General features: G+C 41.4%; 1 pseudogene; it reads left to right on the top strand.

The window, feature by feature from the left end:
• Positions 1-8,886: 8,886 nt before the first annotated feature.
• Positions 8,887-11,863, top strand: LOC114184462 (annotated as a pseudogene).
• Positions 11,864-19,641: the final 7,778 nt, after the last annotated feature.

Below are 19,641 nucleotides of genomic sequence, written 5' to 3'. Positions count from 1 at the left end.
TGGGCCCTAACCCAGGGCCCTTAAGGTCCATCGAACGTAGGGACCTCCATTTTACTAAGTCTTCGAGAGCGGTCTGATCTATTTACTTCTTGGCTTATCAGATGTCGTCCTTGGCCGCGTACTATCTGTGTTGGCCATTTTGTTGTTACTTTAGTCTTTGTTCAGTTAAGTTCAAGACCGTGGCGGCCCAGGTCGTGTACTTGGGTTGTCTCTGGCATGTTCGTTGAGGTTTATCATTTATATGGTTAAATTGACCAGGTCCGGCATAAGTTAGACTGACTTGGCCTAGGTTGAATACTTGGCTGCTTTGATGCATTTCTTACTTGTTTGATTGAGTTTGGTTAGGTGTGGTACACCAGTCCCCCAGCCTTGTCTGATAGGAGTTGTCGGTCAAGGGTGATATGTGTTGGTATGCTAGCGGAACCGGCTAGGTGTGATACACCAGTCCCCCAGCCTTTAAGTGTGATGAACATTGTTAAGGCTAAAAAAGGGGTAATCGTCTGAAGGTAGGTGAGGGGGTGTCAGGGGTCAAATCAGTACGTTGTGGCGCCGTCGTTTTTAAAGGTCGCATCTTTCGCAATGATGGTGTCAATTGGTCTAGGGTATTATTTTGGCGGGAAAAGTTTTCGTCGTTTGGGATCCTGGACTATAAATATAGGTTTTAAAATGGGGGAAGAGTTACTTGGTTCATTTACGAGAGTTTTGCATTCAGAGGTCTTGTGTGTGCATCATATTGTCCGACTAGTTCCCAAATTTCACCGACATCTTCCCGTAAAAACGAAAACAGGTATGTCTAGTAGCGATAGCATATCGTTATCTACGTCTAGTAGTAGTGAGAGTATTGAGTCGGAGAGAAGTAAGGGTGGACGATTTGACGAAGAGGGTATAAGTTCTGGGGCCGTGATAAGTGGGATTCCAATGGAGACTGTAAGGGAGGTTCGAGAAGATCCCCCCAAAGAGTTGGCGGAAAGTGACTGGCCGGCGAAAGGTGGCTATGGGTGGGCGGCTGCCGACGTTCGCAGCTAATCATCCCTGTTTCGGTGGTCCTGTCTACTGAACTCTTGGTTAAACTGCACACCTGTCATCTCCAACGGTGTTAGTGGGGACATTGTTTCCCTATAGAGGGTTAATGCCATTGATCGGGTATGCCATAGGAAGGAGGGGGCTACCGAGAAGTTTTTCTACATGTATATGTGCCATTTCTCTCAACTTCATGTGCGATTGTCGTTAGATGATTTCACTATGGGCGTATTGCGGGCGTTCAATGTGGCACCTACACAGCTACATCCGAATAGCTGGGCCTACTTGCAAGCCTTTCACATCCTGTGCCAATCCTTGTATTTGGAGCCCACTCCTTATGCTTTTTTATATTTTTACGATACCAGACCCCGGCGGCCGGCTACTTGGTTAACTTTGATAAGTCGGCCCAGTATCAGTAGACTGGATGCCTTTTCCCAGTCTTTCAAGCATTTCAAAGACGGGTACTTCAAGGTTGTCGTCAAGGAAGGAGGCAAAGCTCATTTTTTGAATGCAGATGGGAGTACCAAGTTTCCATTTAGTTGGACCAGCAATCCTTCCCGGTATAAAGACATGGGGATGGAGGAGTTGTCGGCTGGTGATAAGGAGGTGGTGGGGATGTTGTTGAAGTTTGTTGATAAGTTGCGCACTAAGGGCCTAGTTAGAGTTTATAATTCGGTGCATCCGATAATAGATATTGAAGGTATCTGTTTGTACTTAAACTGTGTTAATAATTCTAAGTTGTCTTGATCCAAATTGTAATGTATTATTGTAGGGCATATGGCGTAGTCTGGAAAGAAGAACTTAGCGCTTTTCCAAACGCTGAGGAAGGAGATGGCCGCTAAGGCCAAGGCAGCTGGGAAGACTGATGTTCCCAACTTGAAAGAGTCCGTGGTGGAGGTGCATGTGCACAGCGGAACGAAGAGGAAGGTTGAGTTACCACCTCAACCCGGGAAGGGAAAAGACGTGAAGAAGGTAAGGGCGGCCTTGCTCGGAACGGGGTCGGTTAGTGGAGCAGGATCGGCCAGTGGCGAGAAAGAGCCAAAGTCTGGGTTGATCGAGCTGCCAGAAATATCCGTGAGGAAGGACATTTCAATTACCCTCCCAGATACCATTTTGAATTCTATTGACGGCATGGAGGCAGACCACCTTGTGAGGACCATGGTGGAGTTTAGGAGCAAGGCTTTAGTTTTGAGCCGGCGCGTGGGGTCCCTTTATAGGAGAGAAGTGAAGGAGGGTGGCCGGGAAAACGTGGAGGAGTTGTAGGGGAAGGTGGATAAGTTGGAGGAGGAAAAGGCTGCGTTGGAGAAGGCAAAGGAAAGCTGGGAAGTGAAGAGGAAAAGGTTGGCAACATGGAGGGTTCGTTGCTTGGATTCTGAGGAAAATTTGAATAAAAGGATAGGGGAATTGGAAGAGGACTACGATGACTTGAAGGACAAGTATGATGGGGTTGTTGGTGAGCTTGATGATCTGAAGAATAGCATCATACAGGAGCACATCAATGGTTTTGAGAAGAGATTGCATCAAGCGGCTTTTTTCCATCAGGGTGTGGACGTAACGAATTCGAGGTTCGATGTGAATAAGGATGTTGTTGACGGGAAGTTGGTCCAGGAGGATGAGGACAGTGGGAATGAGGAGGCGTAGGAGAAGGTGGCGGAGGAGGAGAAGAAGGCGGGCGATTCCGAGGATGCACCTGTCCCCACAGACTAGGATTTCTGTCTTAATTGATTTAAGAATATTATTTGAGCCTGTCTGCAATATTTGGTACATTTAGCTACATTGGTACCTTGCTGCACTTGTGTTTAAATTTGATTAAGATTCTGCATGTTATTATGTCTGTTGTGTTTTGTTTATATGTGGTGTATGCGTGTCGCGATAAGTTGTAAGATAAGGGTGTTCAACCCAGGCCGCTTACTTGGGGTAAGGGTGAGGAACTTAAATGAATTAAGCACAAGATAGGAGTGTTCGACCTAGGCCGCTTACTTGGGGTAAGGGTGGGGAACTTAAACGAATTAAGCACAAGATAAGGGTGTTCGACCCAGGCCGTTTACTTGGGGTAAGGGTGGGGAACTTAAACAAATTAAGCACAAGATAAGGGTGTTCGACCCAGGCCGCTTACTTGGGGTAAGGGTGGGGAACTTAAACGAATTAAGCACAAGATAAAGGTGTTCGACCCAGGCCGCTTACTTGGGGTAAGGGTGGGGAACTTAAACGAATTAAGCAAAAGATAAGGGTGTTCGACCCAGGCCGCTTACTTGGGGTAAGGGTGGGAAACTTAAACAAATTAAGCACAAGATAAGGGTGTTCGACCCAGGCCGCTTACTTGGGGTAAGGGTGGGGAACTTAAACGAATTAAGCACATGATAAGGGTGTTCGACTCAGGCCGCTTACTTGGGGTAATGGTGGAGAACTTAAACGAATTAAGCACAAGATAAGGGTGTTCGACCTAGGCCGCTTACTTGGGGTAAGGGTGGGGAACTTAAACGAATTAAGCACAAGATAAGGGTGTTCGACCTAGGCCGCTTACTTGGGGTAAGGGTGGGGAACTTAAACGAATTAAGCAAAAGATAAGGGTGTTCGACCCAGGCCGCTTACTTGGGGTAAGGGTGGGAAACTTAAACAAATTAAGCACAAGATAAGGGTGTTCGACCCAGGCCGCTTACTTGGGGTAAGGGTGGGGAACTTAAACGAATTAAGCACATGATAAGGGTGTTCGACCCAGGCCGCTTACTTGGGGTAATGGTGGAGAACTTAAACGAATTAAGCACAAGATAAGGGTGTTCGACCTAGGCCGCTTACTTGGGGTAAGGGTGGGGAACTTAAACGAATTAAGCACAAGATAAGGGTGTTCGACCTAGGCCGCTTACTTGGGGTAAGGGTGGGGAACTTAAACGAATTAAGCACAAGATAAGGGTGTTCGACCCAGGCCGCTTACTTGGGGTAAAGGTAGGGAACTTAAACGAGTGTAAAGGAAAATACATGGAAAATCGTATAGTTGGGAACCCTTCTTTTTATTTATTGAATAGGGGTGTCTCATTAAAACCTCCCTGGCCAAAACCTTCCTTAGGGAAAAAAGACCAGGTGAGGAAAAAGAGTACACTCGGAGTTACAAGTATTGGTTCGATTACAATACACATTCAGCTGAAGTAGAACTTGAGATGGGATACATTCCAAGTGTTGCGAATCTCTTCCCCAGATAATTGTACTAGGCGATATGCTCCTCCTCCTGCGTCTTCGCGTATGCGGTATGTGTCGTCCTAATTGGCGGAGAACTTGCCATCCTTCTTTCTAGCACTGCTGGCCATTCTCCATACTAGGTCCCCGATGACGAATGATCGTGGACGTAGATTTGCATTATATTTCCTGGCAGCTCGTTGTTTGGCAGCTAAATTGCGTATCTGGGCTTTTTCTCCGAGTTCAGGTAGAAGGTCGAGATGTAAGGCCATGTTTTGGTGATTGTGGGTTGGGTCGTACAATTCTCGACGTAGGGATGGTTCGCCAATTTCTACCGGTATCATGGCGTTTGCGCCGTAGACTAGGCTGAATGGGGATTCATTTGTTGATGATGGGGGGTGCATCTATAAGCCCATAGTACTTCTATTAACTTTTCGGGCCATCGGCCTTTGGCGGTATCCAATCTTTTGCGCAGCTCCACGAGGATAACTTTATTTGCCGCTTCTGCTTGTCCATTTGTTTGTGGATGTTCTACAGAACTTGTGATGTGCTTGATGCCTAGGCTAATGTAGAATTTGGCTAACTCTTTGTCAATAAATTGTCGGCCATTGTCTGTGATGATGGTATGTGGTACACCATATCTGCATATAATGTCCTTCCACACAAATTATTGAACTTGCTGGGCTGTGATGGTAGTTAGTGGCTTGGCTTCGATCCATTTAGTGAAATAATCGACGGCTACAATTAGGAATTTTACCTACCCCTTGCCGAGTGAAAAGGGGCCGAGAATGTCCATTCCCCACTTAGCGAATGGCCATGGGGACAGTATGTGGTGTAGTTGCTCTTGTTTCTGGTGAATAAGGTTGCCATGTTTTTCACATGGCTTGCATTTCCTGACATGATCCTGGCAGTCTGCTTCTATGGTCGGCCAGAAGTATCCAGCTCTAAGAACTCTGGTAGCCATGGTGCGTGCACCGGAATGATAACCACAAATACCTTCGTGTATCTCTTTGATGATATATTGGGCTTGCTCTGCCGTGACACATTTAAGGAGGGGTTGGCCATATCCGCGTTTGTAGAGGTCATCGCCTATCATGGTGTACCTGGCGGCCTTAGCCAGCCAAGTTTTGTCCGCGTCTGGGGGGTGTTGCCGGTTTTAAGGTATTGAATGTAGGGGGTGGTCCAGTTTTGGCTTTGGGAGGGGGTGGCATTGCTAGCTGGGGTGTGGGTTAAATTTTGACAAGTGTGTGTGATGGAAGGTGTGGATAGTGTTTGCTGTAGTAAGGATCAGTGACGATTTTTGAGCTTGGTGCTGGCCAATTTGGAAAGGATATCAGCCCTGACGTTGTCGGTTCTTGGGATGTGTTCGACGCGGACCTGTTCGAAGGCGGTTTGAATGACTGCACGGACCAGATGGTAATATTGTAGAAGGATGGGGTCTTTGATCTGGAACTCGTCATTCAGATGACCTACAGTAAGTTTGGAGTCGATTTTGCACGTTAATCTCTTGACGCCTAACTCGCGGGCTAGGGACAGGCCGGCGAGGATGGCTTCATATTTGGCTTTGTTATTTGACGTTTTGAAAGCAAAGTGAAGGGATTTTTCAATGAGGATATCGTTGGGGCCTTCTAAGACGATACCGGCGCCGGTACCCCTTGGATTTGAGGAACCATCTACATGAAGCGTCCACTGGTCCTTCATAGGTGTTTGCTGTAGGTCGTTGATGAAGTCTAAGAGACATTGGGCTTTAATGGGGCCGCGGGGTTCATAGCGGATGTTGAATTCGGATAGTTCCATGGCCCATGATGACATGCGTCCGGCTAGATCTGGTTTTTATAATATTTTTTGGATTGGGTAGTCGGTCTTAATGGTTATGGTGTGGTTTTGGAAATATGGGCATAGACGGCGTGCCGCGTGGACCAAAGATAAGGCCAGCTTTTCTACCATTTGGTATCTGGTTTCAGGGTCTTGTAACGTTCTGCTCACGAAATACATAGGTGGGGATGTTAGAGTTGTTTTTACTTTTTGGAATATTTGTTCACAATCATCTGTCCACGTGAACCGGGTGGATTTCTTTAGGAGTTGGATTATGGGTTGGGTTTGTTCGGCTAGTTTGGGTAGGAAACGGGAAATGGTTGTGAGACGGCCAATGAGACGTTGGACTTCTTTAATAGTAGTGGGGCTGTGCATTTCGATGATAGCCTTGCACTTTTCAGGGTTGGCCTCTATGCCGCGTTGGGTTAACATAAAACCAAGGAACTTGCCCTGGTCAAAGCCGAATACGCATTTGTCGGGGTTGAGCCGGGGGTTGTATTGGCGTAGCGCGGAGAAAACTGCTGACAGGTCTTCAGTGTGTTGGTGATGACTTGGGGATTTTACAACCATATCGTCGACGTATACTTCGACACAGTGTCCCATTAGGTGGCTGAACACCTTGTCCATTAATAGTTGGTAAGTTGCTCCGGCGTTTTTGAGGCCAAAGGGCATAACCCTGTAGAAGTAGTTGGTGTCGTCCGTGATGAAGACGGTTTTATGCATGTCTGATGCGGTCATAGGGATTTGGTTATATCCTGAATATGCATCCAAAAAACTAAGCACCTTGTTCCCTACCGCGCCGTCTACGAGTCGATCAATGTTGGGTAAGGGGTAAGCGTCACGGGGGCAAGCCTTGTTCAAGTCTGTGTAGTCTACGCACATTCGCCATTTGCCATTGGCTTTCTTCACCAAGACAACGTTAGAAAGCCAAGTGGTGTACTGAGCTTCTTCTATAAATCCTACGCTCAACAGCTTGTCGGCTTCGACCTTGGCTGCTTGCCGACGTTCTTTGCCAAGCTTGCGTTTTTTCTGGGATACATAGCGGGCTTCTTTGTATATGGATAGTTTGTGGGATGCCACCTGGGGGTCCACTCTAGGGAGGTCGACGACCGACCAGGCGAAAAGATCGGTGTTGTTGATAAGGATGGGTGTGATGGTGGCACGCTCGTCAGAGTTTAAACCGGTGCCTAGGTTAATAGAGTGACCATTTGGAAGTTGTAGAAGAGAGGTGTCATCAACTGGTTCGAGGCGAACATCCTGGCCTATTCTGGGGTCAAGATCTTCGCCGGATAGGGCTATGCTAGAGCCAGGGGGTCTCTCGATATGGTTTGTTTGTTGGATTGGTAGTTATGGTCGCAAGCTGACCATGTAGCATTCTCGTGCCAAGCGCTGGTCGTAGTGGATGGTAAGGATGTCGCCGGATGGGGCAGGGAACTTCATGGCTAAATGAAGGGTGGAAACGACGGCGCCAACGGTATTGAGGTAAGGACAACCCAGGAGGATGTTATAGGATGTTGGCGCGTCAACGATGAGGAAGCGGATTGGGATGGTTTTAGTTTGGGTTCCCTCGCGAAAGACGGTGTGGAGGTCAATGTAGCCCCGGGTGGATACCTGTTCACCGGAAAAGCCATATATTGGCTCGTCATATGGGACCATAGCGATGTCAGGAAGTTGAAGTTTTTGGTAGGTGGCCCAGTAGAGGATATCAACAGAGCTGCCCTAATCAACAAGGACTTTCTTGACAGCGTAATTTTCGATTTCAACAGTGATGACCATGGGGTCATCTTATTGGTGGTCGAGGCCGTGGAAGTCATCATCTGTGAAGAAGATAGGAGGCATACGGCGTCTGTGGTGGGAATGGGTGATGTGGTTGATGGATTGTATATGACGGAGGTGTCTTTTTTTGGCAGAAGAGGTGGGGCCTCCGCTTGCGAAGCCACCAGAGATGGTGTTAATGGTGCCACGTAAGGAAGGGTCGGTAGGGGTGATGACGGTGCGGGCCGGTTACGGTTCTTGATTGGTGGGTTGGGCGGGGTGCCTGTCGTGATGGGAGTCATGTGGTGGACGTCTGTGATCGGATCGAGGGGGTGACGGGATCGAGAGGAGAAGGAATGGTCGTCTCTACGGATGAAGCGGCGAAAGTGGCCAGCACGGACCAGTTCTTCTATTTTATCCTGGAGTGCTTTGCATTCTTTTGTAGTGTGACCATGGTTGCGGTGGTAACGACAATATTTGGTCATGTCGGCGTTGGGGGTGTAGTTGTCTTGCGTGGTGGAGGGATTAGATCAGCTTGGAGGGCTTCGTCGAGGATGCGGGAGCGGGCTACGGTAAGGGGGGCGTATCTGGTGAAGCGGGGTTGGCGGGGTTCGCGTGGGCGGGTATCAGGACGTGGGTTAGGATGTGGGTTAGGGTGTGGGGTGGAGTTGGCGGGGGTGGTTGCATAATCGTTGCAGAATTTGGTATGAAGGGTTTGCATTTCCTCCATGAGGACATAGTCAGTTGCACGCAACTTGAGCTCGTGCATGGAGGCAGGTGGGTGGAGATAGACGTTGTTGGCGAAGGGGCCGGGTTGTAGGGTAAGGGCCATGCACTGGAGGATCATCTCCTGATTGAGGTGTGGTGTACGAAGGGTTGCCTTACTGAAGCGATCTGTGAACGCTATGAGTGGTTCGTTTTGTTCCTGTCTGATGCTAGGAGGGATATGGTTGTAGTTTGATGTGGGCGGCTGCCGACGAAATGGGTGGAGAACATGTGGGAGAGAATGTCGAAACTGCCAATGGAGTAAGGCGGAAGGGTTGTGAACCATTCTAGAGCAGGGCCCTTGAGGGTGGTGAGGAAAGCTTTGCAAAAGACTACGTCTAGGGATGTGTATAGGGCGACATGGGTGATGTAGACCTTAAGGTTTTCATCTGGGTCGGTTTCGCCAGTATAGCGATCCAGGGTGAAAGGTTCCCATTGGGCTGGAAGTGGGGTGTTGGCGATAAAGTCAGTGAAGGGGTGACGGCGCTTAGGCTGGTGGGGGGGAGCAAGTGGGGTGGGATGGGATGGTTGATCATAGTGGGGAAGGTGGAGGTTAGGTTGTGCGGGGGGATATGGGTTGTCGGAAGATATTGTGGGTTGTATGATGGAATATGTGTGGTGTGTAGGGTGGTGGGTATGTTGTAGGGGATCTGGGTGGTAGGGAGGGTAGCGGCGAGGGTTGGGGGTGCGGTAAGCCCTGGTTGACCAGATGGGAAGTGATGGGGATGGGTAGAGGTAACGGGTGTCTGTTGGGTGGTGGTGGTGTGAGGAGTGGGGTTGTACTCGCTTTCTTCCTCTGTAGGCTGCAAGGCCGGAGACTTCGCAGCTTCAGAGGTTTCTTTGGCCTTTCCTTTCAGGTTGGGATCAGCTTCGATTTTTCGCTTAAGGCGAGAGTTCTCTTGTCGCAGCGCCTCCATCTCATCAGCACTGCGCTTTTTCAGGTCTGCCAATTCTTGTTGCATCTTCGCTTGCCCGTCCAGAATCGCGGCCAGGTCAAGGGTGCTGCCAGCAGGTCCTGAGGGACCAGCATCCGCCTGCTTGTTCATTCCAGCCTTGTTGCGGGTAGAAACCATCTTCAGAGAAAAGCGGGTACTAAAGGTGTTCGTCTCGTGCCCCACGGTGGGCGCTAATTGTTCCTGCAGAGAACAAATAAGATGAGTTAGGCACAAGTGTCACCTTACCATGTAGTCCGTTATCTCCTCGGTTGGTCTCTCCCCAGTTGATACATGTCAGCTTGAACCCAGGAGTGGTTACCTGTAGAAGAGTCTCTGAAGCTCAAGTAAGTCAAAGCTCTCAGAGAGTCAAATCAGTGATTAATGAATGCGTACCTTTAATTCGTGGGGTCCATGCGTATTTATAGAGCATTAATGATGTTTGTTTATCCAATGGGTCGGGCCTTGGCTTGGGTTATGAGTGGGCCTGGGCCCTAACCCAGGCCCTTAAGGTCCATCGAACGCGGGGACCTCCATTTTACTAAGTCTTCGAGAGCGGTCTGATCCGTTTACTTCTTGGCTTGTCAGATGTCATCCTTGGCCGCGTACTATCCGTGTTGGCCATTTTGTTGTTACTTTAGTCTTTGTTCAGTTAAGTTCGAGACCATGGCGGCCCAGGTCGTGTACTTGGGTTGTCTCTGGCATGTTCGTTGAGGTTTATCATTTATATGGTTAAATTGACCAGGTCCGGCATAAACTAGACTGACTCGGCCTAGGTTGAATACTTGGCTGCTTTGATGCATTTCTTACTTGTTTGATTGAGTTTGGTTAGGTGTGGTACACACATTATTGTCATATTTAATACACTAGAAACACAATCTTTAAGCGAATATTCAACAATCTTTATCAATCACATGAAATCTTCATATACTTGGCATTATCAATTCTTTGTTTCAAGCTTGCTTGTTCTAACAATTACTATTATACATTTGTATGATGTACTTTGCACAAACTATCCTTAAATATTTGATAGATTTGGCTCACTCGGAAGATTCATTTCTTTTGATAGTTTTACTTTTATCACATATGATTTTGGTGCTACGAATCAAACAAGATTGAAACTTGATTCTAATGGTAACCTTAGAGTGGATACATTGCTTGATTAATGGTTTGTTTCGCGGCAAATGAGAGTTGACCCTTGCTATATCCATAGGATTTGTGGAGTTAACAGTGCGTGCATTTATGATCCTAAGAATGGAAGGAAGTGCTCGTGTCTTCCGGGACATAGAGTGCTGTCAACCTGTGTTCGTTTTATTTTGCAATAGAAGTGAGTCTACCTTCTTGGAGTTGCTGGGTGTTGACATTTATGGTTATGATGCTAAATTTTTTGAAGCTAATAACTATAACTATTGTAAGAATCTGTGCTTAGAAGATTGTAACTGTAAGGGCTTTCAGTACTTTCATACAATGATGCCAAGAACGTTTACAATTGCTACACCAAGATGCAATTGCTTAACAACCGCTGAACACCCGGTTTCAAAAGAACAATATACGTAAAAGTGCCTAAAAATCGTAGCCTTTTCAAGGAAGAATCTTTTCGTTCAAATGCGCATTTTGTGTTGTTCGAATTCCCAGAGTGTGTGACAAATATCATGTAAATAGGATTGTGAGGTTTTTTCTTTGGGTGGCCATTGTAATTGGTGCTATTGAATCGGTCTGCGTTTTTGTCGTGTGGGTTTTTGTAGTTAAGATGCGCCGAAAGTCTCATGCAGATAAACATGATTACTATCCTCTGACCGATAAATTCAGAAAATTTAGTTATTCAAAGTTAAAGAAAGCGACAAAGGGGTTCAGTGAAGAGATTGGAAGGGGTGCATGAGGGGTTTTGTACAAAGGTCTTTTATCATATCAAAGACACGCAACAATTAAGAGACTGAATAAATCTAAATAAGGAGAAGGAGAATCCTTGCTAAAATGAGCCTCATTGGAAGGCTTAACCACATGAACTTGATTGAAATGTGGGGATATTGTGCGGAGGGAAAGCATAGATTGTTGGTGTATGAGTATATGGAGAATGGTTCTTTAACGGAAAATTTCTCATCCAACACTCTTGATTGGAGTAAGAGATACAACATTGCTCTTGGAATAGCAAGAGTTCTAGCATATCGTCATGAAGAATGCTTGGAGTGGATTTTGCACTGTGATATAAAACCATGGAACATACTTCTTGATGCTAATTATCAACCCAAGGTAGCGGATTTTGTCCTGTCTAAGCTACAAAACAGGAACAACGTGAAGAATTCAAGTTTTTCAATGATAAGAGGAATAAGAGGGTACATGGACCAGAGTGGGTTCTGAACTTAGCAATAACATCGAAGGTTGATGTTTACAGCCATGGACCCTAAATCCCAATTTCATGTGCAATTCATACAATCTTCCACCAATTAAGCAATTACAGACAATCACACAACACACCAATCATACACATATCATAGAAATCAACTCCAAATGTCCTAACATCGCTAAAACCCCAAAAACTCGAGAGAATTGGGCAAGCCAGTTCGTAATGCCTAGCGGACAGCACCTAGCTGCCAGGCAGTGCATAGAAGAAAACGAGTTTTAAAAGCATAAGTCGCCTGGCAGGCCTTCAACGTTGCCAAGCGGTTTCTAGAAATTTCTAGAAACGCGACAGAATCCAACACAACTACAAATTACACAACCTATATCATCCAGAATAGCATGAAATCATATAAATGACATACAACACACAAAATTAACTCCCCTAACCTAGTTTCCTTGGCTTAAAGCTTCAAGTATTCCTTGGTTCTCCCTTGCTTCACCAATGGCCTTCCTTGGCTTCTCTCAATTCCACCTCAAGGGTTCGCTCACTCTCTCAATTCCACTGATTTTCGCACTTCTCTGCCTATCCAACACTAACAACTGCAGAAACCTTTCTTTACTCCCTCAATTTGCTTTTTAATGGTCTTTTAATGGTGGTTTAAAGTCCTAAAACGAAAATGTCTTATTGATGGTGTTAATTATCATTCAAGCACCTTAATTAGATTGTTTTCCACCCCCCTCCCCCATTGGCTGCTAGGCCTGCTAGGGTTTCCTTTAACCCTTGAACTTCAAGCCAAAACTAAAAAAACAAAAATAAAGATTAATTTGGGTTCTCCAAGGCTTGAACCCATAACACCATACCAATGTCAAATCAATGCTAAACCATCAAGCCAAATCATGTTTCTTGCTAACACATAATTCAAGGATGATATCCTCCTACAACATGATCACATATATAGAGATATAAAAACAAATAATTACACACAATTGGCATACATAGGACTTGAACCTAAGTCCTCTTACACAATTAAGTACTCTTAACCACTTGAGCTAGTACTTTTCTGCATCATACAAGTTAGAACTTAATGCTTTAAGACTTCCACTACCCGCATTTATTAATTATTTATTTATTTAATTAATTAAATTTTGCGGGTCTTACATGTTGCACTCTATGGGATTCATATTGTATGAGATTGGTTAGTTATTGGAGGGAAAATCGTGAAACACCTTATGCTACTATTATTCTTACTCATGCAAAGATAATGGCTACAGAAGGTTTTATTATAGTCACAAAACTATTTTATATTCTTTATTCGTTTTGAAGCTAATGTGCATAATTTGTAAATTAATTTAAATTATTTTGTATAGGTCCATGGCCGATGTCATTGTTTAATTGTTGGAATGGATTGAAGTTGATATTGGGAGATGATATAGCCGAACTAATTGAATTTAAAAAGGAATTTGCAAAGTAATATTTTTGTTATTATTAACCCTTTTGTTATTGGTGTAGGAGATTTCATGTGTAACTGTTCCACAAACACTTAAATTTAACTTAGGAAATGATGGTTGGAGTTATTTGGTTTGTAACTTATGCACGAAAAGAACACATGAAGTTGGTTCTTTTAAGTGTTTGAATTGTGATGGTTATAATGAGTATCTAAGAATGAGGTTAGTAATACCTGCCTAATATAATGATTTTAGTAATTCGTAATAGATGCATAATAGTTTGCCTATGTTACAATCTTATTTATGACTGAATATATGTTTGTAGATACAAGCTTGAACTTCAAGTGACTTATGGAAAAAAGGTTGCTAACTTCATGCTTTGAAGATTGCATCAATCTAATTGGTGTATCTGCTAGTGATTTGCGAAAAAAAATGATCAAGGTGGTACAACTTTATTTTTCCTAGAGTAATATAATAGTGTCAAAATCTTAGTAATATTTCATTTCATATTTCTTTTTGTTTGTATTAGGATGGTGAGGACGATCCTAAGTGTTTTCCAAATGATCTAGAAGATATTTGGGGGGAGGGGGGAGGGGTGTACTTTGGCTTTCAAGGTTAAGCTCCAAGGAAATATCCGACCAACTTCAGTAGTAAGAGTTTCAAGTGATCGTGAAATTATAGCTCACATTAGTAGTCTTCTTGGACAAACTAAGGTTTTAATTTTAATTCTTCTATATTGATTATGTCAAATATTTGTAATAGAACTGAAAATTACAAATTTTGCAGGTAATGGAAGTTGTTGAAGCTAAGGAAAATTGTGCCTATGAAATACAACCTAATATTGAGAAGTCGTTAGTGAGTAGATTTTAAGTTTATTGTGTTTACTATTACCGATGTTAGTGGTTTCTATGTTTTAATTGTATATGAAATAATGCAAGCAATGGTTAGGAGAAAACGTATCACTGACATTGACTTTGATATACATACTTATACTGGGAGTTTTTTAGTAAGTATTTAAATATTTGTCGTATTAGTGGTCCAATAGAAATTTATAAATTTGGATGTTAACTTTTACAGGCAATGGAACTTGCTGAATTTAGTGATAATGTTGTGTGTGACTTATCTACTGATACTGATAGTTCATTAGTAAGTATAATTTCACTAGAATTAGCATACTAATATTACTCCACACTTGGAAGCTCTAATATAGATTGATGGTGGTCATTGTAGATGTGCCTTTCTAAGACGACTAATCGTGACCCAGATATTGTTTTATGTGTGACGCCCAGAAAAGATCTATGTACTACCAGTAACCATGAATATGTAGAAGACCTTCCATCAAATATCATGAACTTTGATCTTTTAGAGGACATTCTGTTAGCCCAACTGCCAACTACAAAGACAATGGAGACTATCAAGAAGGAGAAATGATATTTATATTATGAAAGCTAGGGAAAATATTGTAGTAATGTTCTTTTAAAGTTTATGTATGTTTTGTCACAAATATTTTGACTCCTACCAATGCTACATTCCTTGGTCTTGTTTTGATAAATTAGAATTGTGAACCTTCTTTAACATTATAAATAGTTTTTACTATGAAAAGCGTACAACAAAGTTGGAACAATATTCATATATTGTGGATGCTATTATATGTTAAATGTATGAATATTTTGAATGTACAAATTTTATTAAAATTTTAAATTAGTGCAAATATTTTAGAAGTCGTATTTAGCAATTTAAATATCGTACTGAATGAATATCTTAATTTCTATAAATTTAACACTAAGCTATATTTTAAAAAAAAAGTATTATGCCATTACATACCTTAACGTTTTTATAGTTTGAAAATAAAATGTTCTTAATGCTTTTTAAAGTAAAGGTGATCCTTAAGATGTATAATAATACTAACTTTTGTTTCAACAATTCAAAAGTTACATTTCAGCCTATGCATTAAATTGTGCATATTGAAGAATTCTTGAAAAGACATTCATATCTTGATTGATCAGACCCGTATTTAATACGCCTAAAAATGTGAAACACTTAAATTTGACGGAGTAGTAGAACATACTAATGCATTAAAGAAATGAAGTTGTTGAATTATTTCTGCACTAGAAGCAATGTGAAACACTACATTATTAGTTTAGAATCTCATATATAATATAATCAAATGTAATTGTATAAAGCTAGCAGATAAGACACATTAAGGTGAAAAGACTTGCATTTAATAACTATAAATGATGTGTCCCAGTGATATGAATTTATAGTGGTGTAAAATTTGGCGGTAAAAATTCAGGATTCATCCATCCACTAATGTGCAATCATGAAAATATGAGTAATGATTATGTAAACAAAGCCTTTAATGGATAAACTGATAAGAATTTGGTAAATCAAATATGTTCAACATGGTTGAAGCACAATGTCCTCTACCTATTCATGAATTATTAGTAACATTTTCACTATTGAGGAAGGAGGAGTATGAACTTTTTCGTGAATGTTTTCTAAATTTCTTGTAGAATTTGTTTCTACAAACTACATATAAAAGTTATCAAACTTATTACAATGGCTGCTTATAACGTTTATATAATCTGCAAATGTTTTTGTTTCTCCACTAATTTTTAGTATGTGTATTTTTTTTATGTAGTAGGATGAGCGATGAAAATACAAACTGCAGTACAAGTGCAAGAATAAAAAGAAAATTGATAATGGAAGAAAATAGGATGAAAGCTACATGCAAACAACAAAAGCGCGTTGAAAAGAAAACCAGAGATTGTACACCATTAGCTTATGTAACAACTTATTTTGTTAATCAACATACGTTTGATATGAAATTACAAATTGAATGTTCTGAAGGTAGATTCATAAATATTGAAAGAAATATTACTACAAACCGAAAAAAGCCACAAAGCTTGCTTCAGAAGTTTGAAAGCAGTGTTAATATAAACACAAATGTCTGTCATTCCAATATACCAACGCAATCAATTCATTTGGAAGATATTGACGAACTACAATCAGATTCAGATAAGTTAGAATCATTTGATGAACCAATAAAAGGTAAAACTATTTTGTTATAATGAAATTAATACTGATATCATTTACGAAATAATACAATTGTGCATGACTACTTATTAATCAATCAATCATGAAGTATATGATATGAACCATCAAAGCATCCACGAAAATGCAAGATAAGGATTCTAAAAATTATTTTGGAATATATAATTGTAATTATATATCAGAAGTTGAACTAATAATTATATCAATTTCCAAATTGTACGCAGATATAGGGGATCCAATCTATGTTTGTCAGCATTGCAATACATATATGTGGCATCTAGAATGCATTGGCAAATTTCATCATATGATTAATCCCAACTTTCAGCTGTGTTGTTCAAATGGAAAAGTTGAATTACTAATGTTGAAAACCCCCCCTAATGAGCTACATCAACTTTTATTTCAATAATATTCTAAATAGAGCAGAAGTTATCAAAAACACATTAGAACATACAACATGATGTCTGCATTCACATCTCTTGGAGAAAAAATTGACCACAAATACAACAATGGAGGTGGTCCACCAAATTTAAGAATCCAAGGACGTCATAGAATTAGTCATCTTCTACCACAAATTGGACAACAACCAAAGTTTGCTCAGCTATATATTTATGATATCGAAAATGAGATACATAATAGAATTCAATCTCTCGGGTATAATACATTGGTGTTAATAGTTGATATTATATTGTGTTGCATAATTATATTGATCTAAAATTCAATGTAGGAACAACAATTATATTGATGCTGAAATTGTTAGAACACTAACAAATATGCTAGACAAGTACAATGTGCATGCGAAATCTTTTAGGATGGCAAGGGACAGATATGTGGAACAACCATATCATAATCTTAAATTAAGACTTATAACTGATAGGAAAAAAGATGGATGTATATATAACATCCTCACGGCTTCAGAAGTAGCTGCATTAATAATAGGAGAAGTTGATACTACTTCTCCTAGGGATATTATTATGGAAATGTTATCATTCATCAAAAACAATCAGTTAAAGCTCAGGGTTGAAAAATACAATAACCTTTGTGCACCAAGTAATGAAAGCCACATTGAAGCTTCACAGAAAGGGAAACGTTTTGTGCTTCCATCGAGCTTTATTGGTGGTAGGAGATTTATGGATCAATTATATTTTGATGGCATGGCAATATGTGGTCATGTAGGATTCCCATATCTTTTTATAAATTTTACTTGCAATCCAAAATGGCCAGAGATTTCCAAAATATTGAACCATTTAAAATTAACTCCTTCAAACAGGCCAGATATTATTGCAAGCAGTATTCAGAATCAAATTTGAGCAACTACTATAAGATTTAACAAAGAAGAATATATTGGGAAGGGTCATAGCTTGTATGTATATTTGTTATTCTAATCATGTAATTGATTTGCGATTGCAGACATGTACAATATTGAATTCCAGAAATGTGGTTTACCACATGCTCATTTGTTGTTATTTTTGCATCCATGTAGAAAATATCCAACAGCAATGGATATTGACAAGGTAATCTCAGCTAAAATACCATGTCCCAAAGTAGATCTAGAATTAAATGCATGTGTAAAAGAACGTATGATTCACGGTCCATGTGGAATATCAAAGATATCATCTCCATGCATGAAAAATGGATCATGTTCTCGATTTTATTCAAAGAAATTTAAAAATACTACTACAACACATGTAGCAAGTAATAAATATTGTTCTCTCCACAAGGACTTGTGCAACACATGACAACTCTCACAATTCACAACTCAAGTAGATAACAAAGCTCACAAAAACACAAAGAAACTCTTTTTGGTATTTTATCAAACAATTGGTGGTGTGGAACATAAATCTCACATAGATTATATACAATTGTCAAGACTAGATGCACTTTATTCTCATGCATTCACAAACATCTCAATTCCAATTTCATGCCAAAATCAACTCACAAAAATACTCAAATCCTATTCCTAGCGACTTTGAGTCTATGATAACTCGTCTAGTTCTAATTCCTTGAATCCTCAACAAATGAAATCATGCATTAAGTTCAAGAGTCTTAAGATTACTAATGAATCATGTTTTATCCCTAGATACAAGCTCCATTAGGCATTCAACTTCATTTCTAGGTTCAAAAGACATTTTCTAACGCCTCAAGAACCATAAATCATGCATGGGTGGCCAAACCAAAGCAAGCATTAAGAATGAAAATCAAATGTTAACATAGAAATGGAAAAACATATGGATTAACATCACAAAATACACAAGAATTTAGTTCATCACATATAATCTCAACAAATAGGTTTAGCTCTTTATGGTGGAAAACCTAGGTTTTACAAATTAGAGAGATAGGGAAGAGATGGAAACCAAAGAGAAGATGCAAGCCCTCTCCCAAGGTTCTTAGCAGCTGCTCCATGCTCCAATTGTGCCTCCCTTTCGCATCAACACCTCCAATTCATAACCCATCTTCCTCTTTAACCCCAAAAGGGGGAAAAACCACCATGAATGGAGGAGAAGACCCAAGAAGAAGTGGTAGAGCTTCCCAACACCCCTAGCAACCTCCAAGAGGCTCTCTAAGCACCCAAAAGTGTTTTTCTATTGTGCAAAATGAGGAATTCTTCCAAACCCTTGCGAGAAACAAGATTAAAAACCCATTTTTTGACATGCGAGCGACACCACCGCTCAGCCTTGTCTCAGCAGCGCTCAACGCCAAATTTTGTGAACTGATTGGCATTCAGCCCCACTTTTCACCGCTCAGCCTTGTGGCGCTCAGCCCTAGTTATCCACCGCTCAGCCTTGGGCAGTTTGACAACATTATGTATTTGAAGCACTGGGTGTGATTCTAGTGGCGCCCAACACAGTTATTTGCTTCAAATCAATCTTTTCTTGTCCAATCATGCTCCCTTGAGTTCTTGCTTGTTTTCCTACACTACAAATGCTTCCTATTAAGTTATTTAACACACTTAAAAGAGATATTAGAGGCAAAACAAGCATAAAACAACTAAAATACAAAACAATACAAAACACACTAAACTTGAGGATATAACAAGATAAAAGTTAGGAAAGAGTCAATTTATTCATGACAATAAACACACAAAAGGAGGTAAAAATGGACATTATCACATTGTGAAGAATGACATTGCACTAGATAACTGTTTTGTGGTGCCTTACAATCCTATGATATTACTGAAATATCAGGCTCATGTCAATGTAGAATGGTGCAACTGATGCAATTCAATCAAGTACTTATTTAAGTACATCAATAAGGGTTGTGATAGAATTACCACTAACATAGTTTCCAATGACAAGGATGGTTCCTCACATGAACTTCCCACCGATGAAATCAAACAATATATTGA

Source organism: Vigna unguiculata, chromosome 5 (genome assembly GCF_004118075.2).
Source record: "Vigna unguiculata cultivar IT97K-499-35 chromosome 5, ASM411807v1, whole genome shotgun sequence".
NCBI classification, from domain to species: domain Eukaryota; kingdom Viridiplantae; phylum Streptophyta; class Magnoliopsida; order Fabales; family Fabaceae; genus Vigna; species Vigna unguiculata.
The sequence above is the reverse complement of the archived record's forward strand: the minus strand, read 5'-3'. Positions and strand labels throughout refer to the sequence as shown.